Raw genomic sequence first — 15600 nt, forward strand, 5'->3', positions numbered from 1 at the left:
TGCAAAGACCCTATTTCCAGGTGAGATCACATTCATAGGTAGCAGGGATTAGGGCGTCAACATAATTTTTTGGAGGATGCAATGCAAATCACAACAATGATTATTAAAAATTCAGGTCCCTAAGGCCCACCTCAGACCTACTGAACAACCCCCTGTCATTCCTGATATAGTCTCCCATGCACCTTCAATGTACCATAAATTTGAACATGCTGATGTAGGAGAGCAATGGAGGGCTGAGATGATGGGTGGTTGGCAGGGCCAGAATGATGGTGAGGCAAGTGACTCACTTCCTGTAGGTGTGAAATTTAATGTTAGTTAGTTTGTTTAAGTAAGCTCTACACCCAACGTGGGGCTCGAACTCGCAACTCCAAGATCAAGAGTCGCATGCTCTTCTGACTGAGCCAGCCAGGCACCCCTCACGTGTGAAACTGAAAGTGTCACCAAAAAGGTCAGTAACCAAGATAAATAAAATTTTAGTGCAATATTTTTAAAAATTGAAATCAATGCAAAAAAAAAGCCCATGAAGAACAAAATATCAAAATTTTAAATAAGGACAGGATCAGCATTACTCTATGCTTTCTTTTTGCCTCAGGCCCCGACGTGGGTGGTAGGGTGACTAAGAAAGACTGCACTGCGTCTTGGGGCACCTGGGGGGCTCAGTTGGTTAATCGTCTGTCTTAGGCTCAGGTCATGATCCCAGGGTCCTGGGATCTGGGCTTCGAGGGGGCTCCCTGCTTTCCCCTCTCTCTGCCCCTCCCCCTGCTCATGCTCTCTCTCTCTCTCTCTCTCTCAAATAAATAAATAAAATCTTAAAAAAAAAAAAAAAAAGAAAGAAAGGCTGCCTCTGGACAGTTAAGAACATTACTGCCTGAAAGTTTAAAGATGTGGTCTTGCATTCCTCCGGCTTCCCCAAAGTCCAGCAGAATTCCTCTGCACACATCTGCCTTGTCATAGTGAAATTTAGAGAAATCAAAGGGGTTTTGCCCACATTTGGGTCACAGCAGGCAGGCAAGAGAAAACCCACATAGGACTGAGTTGCAGGTGAGGTGAAGTAAAGGGAAACAAGAAACCAGCCCAAGAGATGGCTAGTGGAAATTCAGGCCCTTTGAAACACACATTCCTGTCAATGCTGGGGCAAGTGGTGGGGCAGAGGTTAGTTCCTCATTTAGGTGTTAGCTGGGAGATTTAGCCATTTACATTTTAGGATTAAAGGTTAGGGTGGCTCTAAAGGCTAGAAATACTTCAGCTGTTGGTGACATGAATTTCATATAGTATCAGTTTCATTGGGTATCGTATTTATAGCTGGTTTTTCTACCAAGACCAAAAAAGTGATGACCTTTGAAGGCAGACATTTTATTTATTTATTTTTTACTTATTTATTTTTAAAAGATTTTTATTTATCTATCTTAGGGGTGGGGAGAGAACGCAGGGGAGGAGCAGAGGGGGAGGGAGAGGGACAAGCAGACTCCGCGCTGAGCCTAGAGCATGATGTGGGGCTGGATCTCAGGACCCTGAGATCATGACCTGAGCCCAAATCCAGAGTCAGACGCTTTACTGATGGAGCCAGGCAGGTGCCCGAAGGCAGACATGTTACTGTGAATGAGTTAAGAAGAGGAACCTCTTAGGAAGTGGGTGCATCCCAATCAGCGGTACCTGGGGGTCTGGGATCTTAATGCGCTCTCTGGGTACACTGACGTTGACAGCAACTATTGTAGACACTCAGATATCATGCTCTGAATAACCAACAAGAGATCCCTTCATGAGGCCCCCACGGGGATCCAGGAAGGGCTGGACTCTGAGAGCCAGTCCTAATTTAGTTTCCCGCCCAACACATGCCACCTAATCCCAGACCTTGCAGCTCCTGAGCTGGTGTGGTTTCTACACCTCCTCCCTTCCCGCTGGTCTCCTTGCTCACAAAGGAAACGTAATGGGGGATGCCTTTGCAATCTTTCTTTTCTGGGGAGTTACCTTTACTTTCTGACAACCATGCTTCATAGTCCCACCAAGTCAAGTTACTGACTTTCTGGATTTTTCGTTGTAACAGCCAGGTTACCTAAATTTTATATATCAGGGGAGTTTGGGTCCTTATCAGAATATTAGAGATAGGAAAGACACCAAGGTAATGGCAGAAGTATTCTAAATCAAGAAGAACATAAAAAGAAGGTCTTTAGGCAGATGTAGGGGCTTTCAAAGTTACTATGTCTAGAGATGATATTTCAACTCAGGAAATGTGTACATGTGGGCAGGGGAAGTGGGGGGGGTTAGAGATTTTCTTGTTTATCAGCATTTATTCCAATTCTGTTGAATATCTTATTGGGTCACTTTCCCTTGACAAATTCACAAATAAAGATGAAAAAAGGACAAATGTATTGAAAATTAAAAGTGAGCAAAAAGAATGCAATACAAGAGTAAGAAAATAAGACATCGACTATGTCTAAGCCCCTCCCAACATTTATGATAAGGCACAGCAGGCAGAACATTGCAATGGAGCCAGCCAGACCCGGGGCCACATTCTGGGTCTATCAGTTGATACTCTGTGATCTCAAGCAAGAATCTTAACCCATTGTTTTCATTTGTAATACAGCAGCTGTAATATCCTCTTCATGGGGTTGAACTGAACACAACATGGACTGCCCTTGACAGAGTACCTGGTGCAGTGTCTGTGAATTCCTCTCCCCATAGACTCCACTGCTTTATTGACCTTCCCACTTAATAGTTTGGTTCTACACATATGCTAAGACCTCTGGATTAAAAAAAAAAAAAAAGGCCTATCTTTAACTAGGCCTTTCCGTTTGTACTGCAAAGAAGTAGACATGACTCTCTGGGACCCAAGTGCTTCTCCCCAGAGGGTGGGGCTGGCGGCAGGATGAGGTGTCTGGACAAGCCAGAGATCTAGACGCAGAGCTGAGAAGACAAGGGTTCTTGACCTGAGAGAGGGTGATAAGAGGAGGCAGAATTTCTCTTTCCAAGGGAAGGAAGGAATAGGGGGGACCTGGGCTTGTCCAAGTTCACCCTGTCACTAGAGACTTAGGTAAATCTCTTACTCTTTCTAGGCAATTTGGGGATAATATACAAATTGCTTATCTTACTGGATAATTGTGACAGTCTAAAAAATTAATGCATATGACCAGAATGTTTGATATGTAAATCTGTATTAGTTAGGATACATTTTGGCAGCTACAACCAAGAGCCTCCAGATGAAAGTGAATTAAACAAGACAGAAGCCAGTCTTAAATAGATACTTGTTAAATGGATAATTGGCTCAAGGTACTATCTCTGCCCACGTTGCTGATGTTTTCTATGAACTTTATCTCTTTCAATTTACAAATTAATTCTACATTAATTCAATTCTACAAACACTTAGTGAACATCTACAATGCCAAGTGATGGGGAATAATGGGGAACATTGGGGAACAGAAATAAATACAAGCTCCTTTCCTCAAGAGGCTAATTGTCCTGAAGATACACATACACACACACACAGTACCTCATATCCCACATATTATAATTAAAAACATCATTCCAAGAATGGAGGACTATTTCATTGCAAAAACCATTGAAGTACTGGAGACATTTTTCTGAATGTAAGTTAGGCATGTATTTCAAGGAGTTTGGGTCATGTAAATTTTAGCTGTCAGAAAACTATGAGGCGATCATAAAGTGAATGGACTGTGTTGCTACAAAGGGCAAAATCCTATTTAAAATGGGCTGTCCTTTGGGATCCACCAACTGGAATCACACAGTAAATGCAAATTGGTAATCCATCACTGGTGTCTCCACTTACCAACAACATCACACTCTACTTATGAGCCACTCGTGACTGGAATCTTACAGCATTTTTCTTACTCAGTCCAGAGTGCCCACTATCTCACTGGGTTGGCTGAATATCTTTTTTTGTCTGTGACCTAGGGGAGATGACTGACACTGAGCAACATCAGCCTGGAAGCCAACAAAAGGAGCTAAAATCAGATTAGCTTGGTATTGCTAAGTCTTGCTCTCATGCAATCTAGAATTACAGAGCAAGAAGCAGTCCTATTATTAGCTAAACACTGTCACATTCAAACCATGCAGAAATGTGGCCATTGAAGAGCTGGTATGAAGGTAATTTTGTCCATTTCATTTTTCGTATGCAGTATCTAACATAGGCCATGTCACATGAAGTCTGGTTTATGGCATTCCATAAATAAAGACATGACATCAGTTGGCCAATGAATGTCCAGCTGGTGGGTAACCTATGCTTATCTGGTTTACAATTGCTCCTTAACATTTTCTATGCCATTATTTCATTTTTCCTCACTCTTCCACAGGCGGTGGGTTGAGAGCAAGTATCCCCGTGAGCATCACTCTTTAAAGGGCTTTGCCTTTGCCAAGAATAGGGACAGGAAGCTTCCCCTCAGGGTCCTGTGCAGTCCCTATATCTGGGTAATCACATCTGTGGGTGTTGATGCTGTGGTCCAAAGACACCACCTCCTTATAGTTCTTTGGCTTTAGGACCATCCAAATCCCTAGTTCTCAATACTATCAGACTTGCTGCCTAATCTATATGGAAGTAGCATTTACTATCTTGAAATGGAATTTCACCCATCATTTTTTAAAATCAATAATATGCTCTAGTTGGGACTCCTGGGTGGCTCATTCTGATAAGTGGCCAGCTCTTGATTTCAGCTCAGGTCATGATCTCAGGGCTCTGGGACTATGTCCCAAGTCGGGCTCCGCATTCAGTGGGGAGTCTGCTTGAGGATTCTCTCTCTCCCTTTCCCTTTGCCCCCCACCCGCTCGCATCCTCTCTCTAAAATAAATAAAATCTTGGGGCGCCTGGGTGGCTCAGTTGGTTAAGCAACTGCCTTCAGCTCAGGTCATGATCCTGGAGTCCCTGGATTGAGTCCCGCATCGGGCTCCCTGCTCGGCAGGGAGTCTGCTTCACCCTCTGACCCTATCCCCTCTCATGTGTTCTTTCTCTCTCATTCTCTCTCTCTCAAATAAATAAAATCTTAAAAAAATAATATGCCCCAGTTAAAATAGAACTAAAAGGAGAAATAAAAGTAAATATAATAAATAATTTATTATAAAATGATATATACTTCAATATGTTAATGTGAGAAAATGACTGTACCAGAAAACAAAACGAGGTAGTCAGATGCAGGTTCGTGAAGAATTGTTGTGAATGTAGCAGCCACGGATGTGCTGGCTACATGCTGGGCACACTGGCTACTCAAGCCCTGTGAGTGGTACTGCCATGAGCGATACAAGTTTCCCAAATGATGAAACACTCCTAGCACAGTTCCAAACCAAACATAGTCTTCTCTCAAGTGACGTGGTAGTTGCACTCCTGGAATTCAGTGTATAGTGAAATCAAACTGTGCAAAAAATACTTCGAATTTATACATTATACAGAGTTAGATTATAAGCTTAAAAATTATCAATTTTTTTTCTTATATGAATATCCAATAGGACATTCAAAAGTCATGGAAATGGACAAATGTGGGAAATGGGACTGTTCCTTATAGCCTTACAGACTGTCTAGCACCCTTGGTCTCAGTCTCCTAAACACCTGTAGGGCTCCTTAATAACCATGACAACCAAAACATCTCCACACATTTCCAAACTGTGAAAAATGCTGATTTATAAAGCTTCCCCCCACCAAAAAAAAGAAATTAGTCAAAAAAGAATAAATAGAGGAGAATCCTGGGAAAATGGCTGTCAAAGTAGCCTCATTTTTGAACCTCTCTAAATTCATCCACAAAAGTAGGGAGATGCTGGGAGAGACAATGTAAATAGAGAACAATTATCAAGAATGGGGCAGGGAAGGATGGTGGGGACAGCATATGAGAAGTAGAATAAGACTGCTGATTGCTTTAGAGTTGTTAATTAACAGTAAAAGGATAGCACTTCAAACCAGATTCTGAGAAAGGAGGGGAAAGAAAAGAAGGGGTTATAACCCAATTTCAATATACTTATAGTGGGGAATCACTAGGCAATAACCAAAAAAAAAAAAAAAAAAAAAAGAGAGAAAGAGAGCTTAAGATGGTGAAAAAAATATTAGTATAAAATTAACCTTTGGGACAAAAATGCAAACTCTCCTAAGTACCAAAAATATAATTAAGAAAAAGAAGGGAAAAAAATAGAGCATCTAATAAAGCTGCTGAGATAATGGGATATATATACATATATGGAAAAAGATAAATTTGGATCCATTTCTCATATCATTAAAAAGGAAAAAGGACCTGAAATTTAAGATAAAAAAAAATAGGGTGGGGAGGAGCAAGATGGCGGAGGAGTAGGACACCTAAATTTTGTCTGGTCCCAGGAATTCAGCTGGATAGGGATCAAACCATTCTGAACACCTACGAACTCAACAGGAGATCAAAGAAAAGAATAACAGCAACTCTCTGAACAGAAAAGAGACCACTTTCTGGAAGGTAGGACGTGCAGAGAAGTGAATCCGAGGCGATATTTGGGAGGATAGATGGCGGGGGAGGGGCCTCCGTTGGCCGCTTCCGGCAAGCGATAGAGCCACAGAGCACAAAATCTGAAGGTTTAGAAGTTGGCTCCGCTGAGGGACGTCACTCCAGTGGCTAAGCAGGGTGTGGAACCCTCACGGGACAGTGTGGTCTCAGGACCCTCGGAGTCACAGGAAGACCGGGGGTTCCTGAGTGCGGCAGAGCTCCCAGGTATCGGAGCGGGGAAGCCAGGTGCAGAGACGGAGCCAAGGCGCGGTCTCTCAGCTCGGGGTTGCCATAAACCGTGATCCACGGCACAGTCGGGCCACTGCTCTTCCAGCAGGGAACCAACAAGCGGCAGATCCGGGGAGACTCCCCTACCTCCCCCAGGAGGAGTGGCATGGGAGCGCACTGTGGGGATCTGCTGGGTTTGGAGACTCCACCCGGGGGGTCGGGTGCCAGAGATAGAAACGCGCGGTCACAGGCTGGGTGAGCACGGAGTGCGGCCGGAGACCTGGGAGACAGGAGTGACTGAATACTTTTCTCTGGGGGCTCACTGAGGAGCGGGGCCCCGAGTTCTCCGCTCCTCCGAGGCGGAGATTAGAGGCTGCTATTTTCACTCTCATCCTCCAAAGCTGTAGGGAAAGTTTGCAGGGAACAAAAGCTCCTGAGATTCAAACCAAGCAGATTACCTAGCCCGAGCGGGCAAGGGCAGGGCAATTCTGCCTCCGGCAGAGACACCTGAGAACCATGGCAACAGGCCCCTCCCCCAGAAGATCAGCAAGAACAGCCAGCCAAGACCAAGTTTACCCATCACTGAGAACAGCAGAACTCCAGCACTAGGAATATACTGTACATAGAATTCATGGCTTTTTTTCTCCCTGATTCTTTAGTCTTTCAAAGTTAATTTTCTTTTCTTTTTTTTCTTTTTCTATTTTTTTTAAGTTTTCTTTTTCCCTTTTTCAACCAACATCTTATCAATCCCTTTTTTTTTAGATCATTTTTATTTTTCATTTTTAGAGTCATATTCTATCCCTTCATAGTAGTTACCCTTATTTTTGGTATATATATATACACATATATATATATATATATATATATGTATATATATATAAATTGTTCTCTCTTTAAAATTTTGAGATACAGTTTCTTCTAACAGACCGAAATATACCCTAAATCTCTAGTGTAAGGGTTTGTTCTAGTCTCCTGCCTGATCGCATTCTCTCCCTTTTTTTTTTAATCCTCTTCTTTCTTTTTTCAATCAACTTCTTATATTATCAATTCCTTTTATAAAATCTTTTATAATTTTCATCTTTACAGTCATATTCCATCCCTTCATCATACTTACCCTTATTGTTGTACATATATAAGTTTTTCTTTCTTTAAAATTTTGGGAGTCACTTTCTTCTAACAGACCAAAATATGCCCAAAATCTAGTGTGTGGCACTGATCTATGCACCAGCCTGATCATATTTGATCATATTCCATTTTTTTTTCTTTTTTCTTTCTTTCCCTTTCCTTTCCCCCAGTTTCAGGTCTCTTCTGATTTGTTCAGTGTATATTTTTCTGGGGATGTTGTTACCCTGTTAGCACTTTGTTTTCTCATTCATCTATTCTCCTCTGAACAAAATGACAAGACGGTAAAAATCACCTCAAAAAAAAAGAACAAGAGGCAGTACCGACTGTCAGGGACCTAATCAATACGGACATTAGTAAGATGTCGGAACTAGAGTTCAGAATGATGATTTTAAAGATACTAGCTGGGCTTGAAAAAAGGATGGAAGATATTAGAGAAACCCTTTCTGGAGAAATAAAAGAACCAAAATCTAACCAAGTCAAAATCAAAAAGGCTATTAATGAGATGCAATCAAAAATGGAGGCTCTAACTGCTAGGATAATGAGGCAGAAGAGAGAATTAGTGATATAGAAGACCAAATGATGGAAAATAAAGAAGCTGAGAAAAAGAGAGATAAACAACTAATGGATCACGAGGGCAGAATTCGAGAGATAAGTGATACCATAAGACGAAACAACATTAGAATAATTGGGATCCCAGAAGAAGAAGAGAGAGAGGGGCAGAAGGTATATTGGAGCAAATTATAGCAGAGAACTTCCCTAATTTGGGGAAAGAAACGGGCATCAAAATCCAGGAGGCACAGAGAACCACTCTCAAAATCAATGAAAATAGGTCAACACCCCAACATCTACTAGTAAAACTTACGCATCTCAGAGACAAAGAGAGAATCCTGAAAGCAGCTCGGGAGAAGAGATTTGTAACCTACAATGGTAGAAACATTAGACTGGCAACAGACCTATCCACAGAGACCTGGCAGGCCAGAAAGGACTGGCAGGATATATTCAGAGCACTAAATGAGAAAAATATGCAGCCAAGAATACTCTATCCAGCTAGGCTGTCATTGAAAATAGAAGGACAGATCAAAAGCTTCCAGGACAAACAAAAACTAAAGGAATTTGCAAACATGAAACCAGCCCTACAAGAAATATTGAAAGGGGTCCTCTAAGCAAAGAGAGAGCCTAAAAGCAACATAGACCAGAAAGGAACACAGACAATATACAGTAACAGTCACCTTACAGACAATACAATGGCACTAAATTCCTATCTTTCAATAGTTACCCTGAATGTAAATGGGCTAAATGCCCCAATCAAAACACACAGGCTATCAGATGGGATTAAAAAACAAGACCCATCAATATGCTGTCTGCAAGAAACTCATTTTAGACCTGAAGACACCCCAGATTGAAAGTGAGGGGGTGGAAAACAATTTACCATGCTAATGGACACCAAAAGAAAGCTGGGGTGGCAATCCTTACATCAGACAAATTAGATTTTAAACCAAAGACTATAGTAAGAGATGAGGAAGGACACTATATCCTGCTTAAAGGCTCTATCCAACAAGAAGATCTAACAATTGTAAATATCTATGCCCCTAACATGGGAGCAGCCAATTATATAAGCCAATTAATATCAAAAGAAAAGAAACACATCAACAACAATACAATAATAGTGGGGGACTTTAACACCCCCATCACTGAAACGGACAGATCATCTAAGCAAAAGATCAACAAGGAAATAAAGACTTTAAATGACACACTGGACCAAATGGACTTCACAGATATATTCAGAACATTCCATCTCAAAGCAACAGAATACACATTCTTCTCTAGTGCCCATGGAACATTCTCCAGAATAGATCACATCCTAGGTCACAAATCAGGTCTCAACCGGTACCAAAAGATTGGGATCATTCCCTGCCTATTTTCAGACCACAATGCTTTGAAACTAGAACTCCATCACAAGAGGAAAGTCGGAAAGAACTCAAATATATGGAGGCTAAAGAGCATCCTATTAAAGAATGAGTGGGTCAACAAGGAAATTAAAGAAGAATTTTAAAAATTCATGGAAACAAATGAAAATGAAAACACAACTGTTCAAAATCTTTGGGATGCAGCAAAGGCGGTCCTAAGAGGAAAGTATATAGCAATACAAGCCTTTCTCAAGAAATAAGAAAGGTCTCAAATACACAACCAAACCCTACACCTAAAGGAGCTAGAGAAAGAACAGCAAAGAAAGCCTAAACCCAGCAGGAGAAGAGAAATAATAAAGATCAGAGCAGAAATCAATGAAATAGAAACCAAAAGAACAGTAGAACAGATCAATGAAACTAGGAGCTGGTTCTTTGAAAGAATTAACAAGATTGATAAACCCCTGGCCAGACTTATAAAAAAGAAAAGAGAAAGGACCCAAATGAATAAAATCATGAATGAAAGAGGAGAGATCACAACCAACACCAAAGAAATACAATTATAAGAACATATTATGAGCAATTATATGCCAGCAAATTAGATAATCTGGAAGAAATGGATGCATTCCTAGAGACGTATAAACTACCATAACTGAACCAGGAAGAAATAGAAAACCTGAACAGACCTATAACCACTAAGGAAATTGAAGCAGTCATCAAAAATCTCCCAACAAACAAGAGCCCAGGGCCAGATGGCTTCCCAGGGGAATTCTACCAAACATTTCAAGAAGAATTAATACCTATTCTTCTCAAACTGTTCCAAAAAATAGAAATGGAAGGAAAACTTCCAAACTCGTTTTATGAGGCCACCATTACCTTGATCCCAAAACCAGACAAAGACCCCATCAAAAAGGAGAATTACAGACCAATATCCCTGATGAACATGGATGCAAAAATTCTCACCAAAATACTAGCCAATAGGATCCAACAGTACATTAAAAGGATTATTCACCATGACCAAGTGAGATATATCCCTGGCCTGCAAGGTTGGTTCAACATCCAGAAATCAATCAATGTGATACAATACATTAATAAAAGAAAGAACAAGAACCATATGATCCTCTCAATTGATGCAGAAAAAGCATTTGACAAAATACACCATCCTTTCTTGATCAAAACTCTTCAGAGTATAGGGATAGAGAGTACATACCTCAATATCATAAAAGCCACCTATGAAAAACCCACAGTGAATATCATTCTCAATCGGGAAAACTGAGAGCTTTCCCTAAGGTTAGGAACATGGCAGGGATGTCCACTACCACCACTGCTATTCAACATAGTATTGGAAGTCCTAGCCACAGCAATCAGACAACAAAAAGAAATCAAAGGCATCAAAATCTGGAAAACCCCAAAGACTCCACCCCAAAACTGCTAGAACTCATACAGGAATTCAGTAAAGTGGCAGGATATAAAATCAATGCACAGAAATCAGTGGCAGTCCTATACACCAACAAGACAGAAGACAGAGAAATTAAGGAGTCGATCCCATTTACAATTGCACCCAAAACCATAAGATACCTAGGAATAAATCTAACCAAAGAGGCAAAGAATCTGTACTCAGAAAACTATAAAATACTCATGAAAGAAATTAAGGAAGACACAAAGAAATGGAAAAACGTTCCATGCTCATGGATTGGAAGAATAAATATTGTGAAGATGTCAATGCTACCTAGAGCAATCTACACATTGAATGCAATCCCCATCAAAATACCATCCACTTTTTTCAAAGAAATGGAACAAATAATCCTAAAATTTGTCTGGAACCAGAAAAGACCCTGAATAGCAAGAGGAATGTTGAAAAAGAAAAGTAAAGCTGGTGGCATCACAATTCCGGACTTCAAGCTCTATTACAAAGCTATCATCATCAAGACAGTATGGTACTGGCACAAAAACAGACACATAGATCAATGAAACAGAATAGAAAGCCCAAAAATGGACCCTCAACTCTATGGTCAACTAATCTTTGACAAAGCAGGAAAGAATGTCCAATGGAAAAAAGACAGTCTCTTCAACAAATGGTGTTGGGAAAACCGGACAGCCACATGCAGAAGAATGAAACTGGACCCTTTCCTTACACCACACACAAAAATAGACTCCAAATGGTTGAAAGACCTCAATGTGAGACAGGAGTCTATCAAAATCCTAAAGGAGAACACAGGCAGCAACCTCTTTGACCTCAGCCACAGCAACTTCTTCCTAGAAACATCGCCAAAGGCAAGGGAAGCAAGGGCAAAAATGAACTATTGGGACTTCATCAAGATAAAAAGCTTTTGCAGAGGGGCGGAGCAAGATGGCGGAGGAGTAGGAGACCTGGATTTCGTCTCCTCTCAGGAATTCAGCTGGATAGGGATCAAACCATTCTGAACACCTACAAACTCAACAGGAGGTCGAAGAAAAGAAGAGCAACAACTCTCTCATCAGAAAAGCGACCACTTTCTGGAAGGTAGGACGTGCGGAGAAGTGAATCCGAGGCGATATTCGGGAGGATAGACGGCGGGGGAGGGGCCTCCGGCGGCCGCTTCTGGCAAGTGACAGAGCCACGGAGCACAAAATCGGACTTTTAAAAGTCTGCTCCGCCGAGGGACGTCACTCTGGTGGCTAAGCGGGGGGTGGAACCCTCGCGGGACAGTGTGGTCTCAGGACCCACGGGTCACAGAAAGACCGGGGGTGCCTGAGTGTGGTGGAGCTCCCAGGTATCGGAGCAGGGAAGCCGGCTGCAGAGGCGGAGCCCAGGCGCGGGCTCTCAGCTCGGGGTGGCCATAAACCGTGATCCGCGGCAGAGTCGGGCCCCTGCTCCTCCAGCAGGGACCCAACAAGCGGCAGATCCGGGGAGACTCACCTTCCTCCCCCGGGAGGAGCCGCGCGGGAGTGCACCGCAGGGATCTGCTGGGTTTGGAGACTCCACCCGGGGTCGGGTGCCAGAGATAGAAACGCGCGGTCACAGGCCGGGTGAGCACGGAGTGCGGCTGGAGACGGGAGTGACTGACGGCTTTTCTCTGGGGGCTCACTGAGAAGCGGGACCCCGAGTTCTCGGCTCCTCCGGGGCGGAGATTGGGAGGCCGCCATTTTCAGTCTCCGCCTCCAAAGCTGTACGGAAAGCTCGCAGGGAACAAAAGCCCCGGAGAGCAAACCCCAGCAGATTACTTAGCTGGGAGGGGGCAAGGGCGGGGCAATTCTGCCTCCGGCAAAGACATTTGGAAACCACGGCAACAGGCCCCTCCCCAGAAGATCAGCGAGAACAGCCAGCCAAGACCAAGTTTACCCATCAATGAGAACGGCAGAACTCCAGCTCTAGGGGACTACTGCACATAGAATTCATGGCTTTTTTACCATGATTCTGTAGTCTTTCAAAGTTAATTTTTTTTTAACTGTCTTTTTTTCTTTTTTTATTCTTTTTGAATTTTTCTTTTTCCCTTTTTCAACCAACATCTTATCAATCCCTTTTTTTTAAAAAAAAACATTTTTATTTTTCATTTTTAGAGTCATATTCTATCCCTTCATAGTAGTTACCCATATTTTTGGCTTATATATATAAGTTGTTCTCTCTTTAAAATTTTGAGATAGTTTCTTCTAACAGATCAAAATATACCCTAAATCTCTAGTATATGGTGTTTTCTGTTCCCCTGCCTGATCACATCCTCTCCCTTTTTTTTTTCTTTTTTTAAATCCTCTTCTTTCTTTTTTCAAACAACTTCTTATCAATTCCTTTTATAAAATTTTTTATAATTTCCATCTTTACAGTCATATTCCATCCCTTCATCAGATCAACCCTTATTTTTGTACATATATAAGTTTTTCTTTCTTTAAAATTTTGGGAGGCACTTTCTTCTAAAAGACCAAAATACACCCCAAATCTAGTGTGTGGCACTGATCATATTTGATCACATTCTGGTTTTTTTGTTGTTGTTTTGTTTTGTTTGTTTTTGTTTTTATCTTTATCTTTTTCTTTTTTTTCTTTTTCTTTTTTCTCTCTTTCCCTTTCTTTTCCCACTGCTTCAGGTCTTTTCTGATTTGTTTAGAGTATATTTTCTGGGGACGTTGTTACTCTGCTAGCATTTTGTTCTCTCATTAATCTATTCTCCTCTGCACAAAATGACAAGACGGAAAAAATCACCTCAACAAAAAGAACAAGAGGTAGTACCGACTGCCAGGGACCTACTCAATACGGACATTAGTACAATGTCAGATCTAGAGTTCAGAATCATCACTTTAAAGATACTAGCTGGGCTTGAAAAAAATATGGAAGTTATTAGAGAAACCCTTTCTGGAGAAGTAAAAGAACTAAAATCCAACCAAGTCGAAATCAAAAAGGCTATTAATGAGGTGCAATCAAAAATGGGGGCGCTAACTGCTAGAATAAATGAGGCAGAAGAGAGAATCAGTAATATAGAAGATGAAATGATGGAAAATAAAGAAGCTGAGAAAAAGAGAGATAAACAACTAATGGATCACGAGGGCAGAATTCGAGAGATAAGCGATACCATAAGACGAAACAACATTAGAATAATTGGGATCCCAGAAGAAGAAGAAAGAGAGAGAGGGGCAGAAGGTATAATGGAGCAAATTATAGCAGAGAACTTCCCTAATTTGGGGAAGGAAACAGGCATGAAAATCCAGGAAGCACAGAGAACCCCTCTCAAAATCAATAAAAATAGGTCAACACCCCGACATCTAATAGTAAAACTTACGAGTCTCATAGACAAAGAGAAAATCCTGAAAGCAGCTCGGGAGAAGAGATATGTAACCTACAAGGGTAGAAACATTAGATTGGCAACAGACCTATCCACAGAGACCTGGCAGGCCAGAAAGGACTGGCAGGATATATTCAGAGCACTAAACGAGAAAAATATGCAGCCAAGAATACTATATCCAGCTAGGCTGTCATTGAAAATTGAAGGAGAGATAAAAAGCTTCCAGGACAAACAAAAACTAAAGGAATTCGCAAACACGAAACCAGCCCTACAGGAAATCTTGAAAGGGGTCCTCTAAGCAAAGAGAGAGCCTAAAAGCAACATAGACCAGAAAGGAACACAGACAATATACGGTAACAGTCACCTTACAGGCAATACAATGGCACTAAATTCCTATCTTTCAATAGTTACCCTGAATGTAAATGGGCTCAATGCCCCAATCAAAAGACACAGGCTATCAGATGGGATTAAAAAACAAGACCCATCGATATGCTGTCTGCAAGAGACTCATTTTCGACCCAAAGACAGCCCCAGATTGAAAGTGAGGGGGTGGGAAACCATTTACCATGCTAATGGACACCAAAAGAAAGCTGGGGTGGCAATCCTTATATCAGACAAATTAGATTTTAAACCAAAGACTGTAATAAGAGATGAGGAAGGACACTATATCCTACTTAAAGGATCTATCCAACAAGAAGATCTAACAATTGTAAATATATATGCCCCTAACATGGGAGCAGCCAATTATATAAGCCAATTAATAACAAAAGCAAAGAAACACATCGACAACAATACAATAATAGTGGGGGACTTTAACACCCCCCTCACTGAAATGGACAGATCATCTAAGCAAAAGATCAACAAGGAAATAAAGACTTTAAATGACACACTGGACCAAATGGACTTTACAGACATATTCAGAACATTCCACCCCAAAGCAACGGAATACACATTCTTCTCTAGTGCCCATGGAACATTCTCCAGAATAGATCACATCCTAGGTCATAAATCAGGTCTCAACCGGTACCAAAAGATTGGAATCATTCCCTGCCTATTTTCAGACCACAATGCTTTGAAACTAGAGCTCAATCACAAGACAAAAGTCAGAAAGAACTCAAATACATGGAGGCTAAAGAGCATCCTACT

The sequence above is a fragment of the Neomonachus schauinslandi genome, chromosome 11, assembly GCF_002201575.2.
Source record: "Neomonachus schauinslandi chromosome 11, ASM220157v2, whole genome shotgun sequence".
Taxonomy (NCBI): domain Eukaryota; kingdom Metazoa; phylum Chordata; class Mammalia; order Carnivora; family Phocidae; genus Neomonachus; species Neomonachus schauinslandi.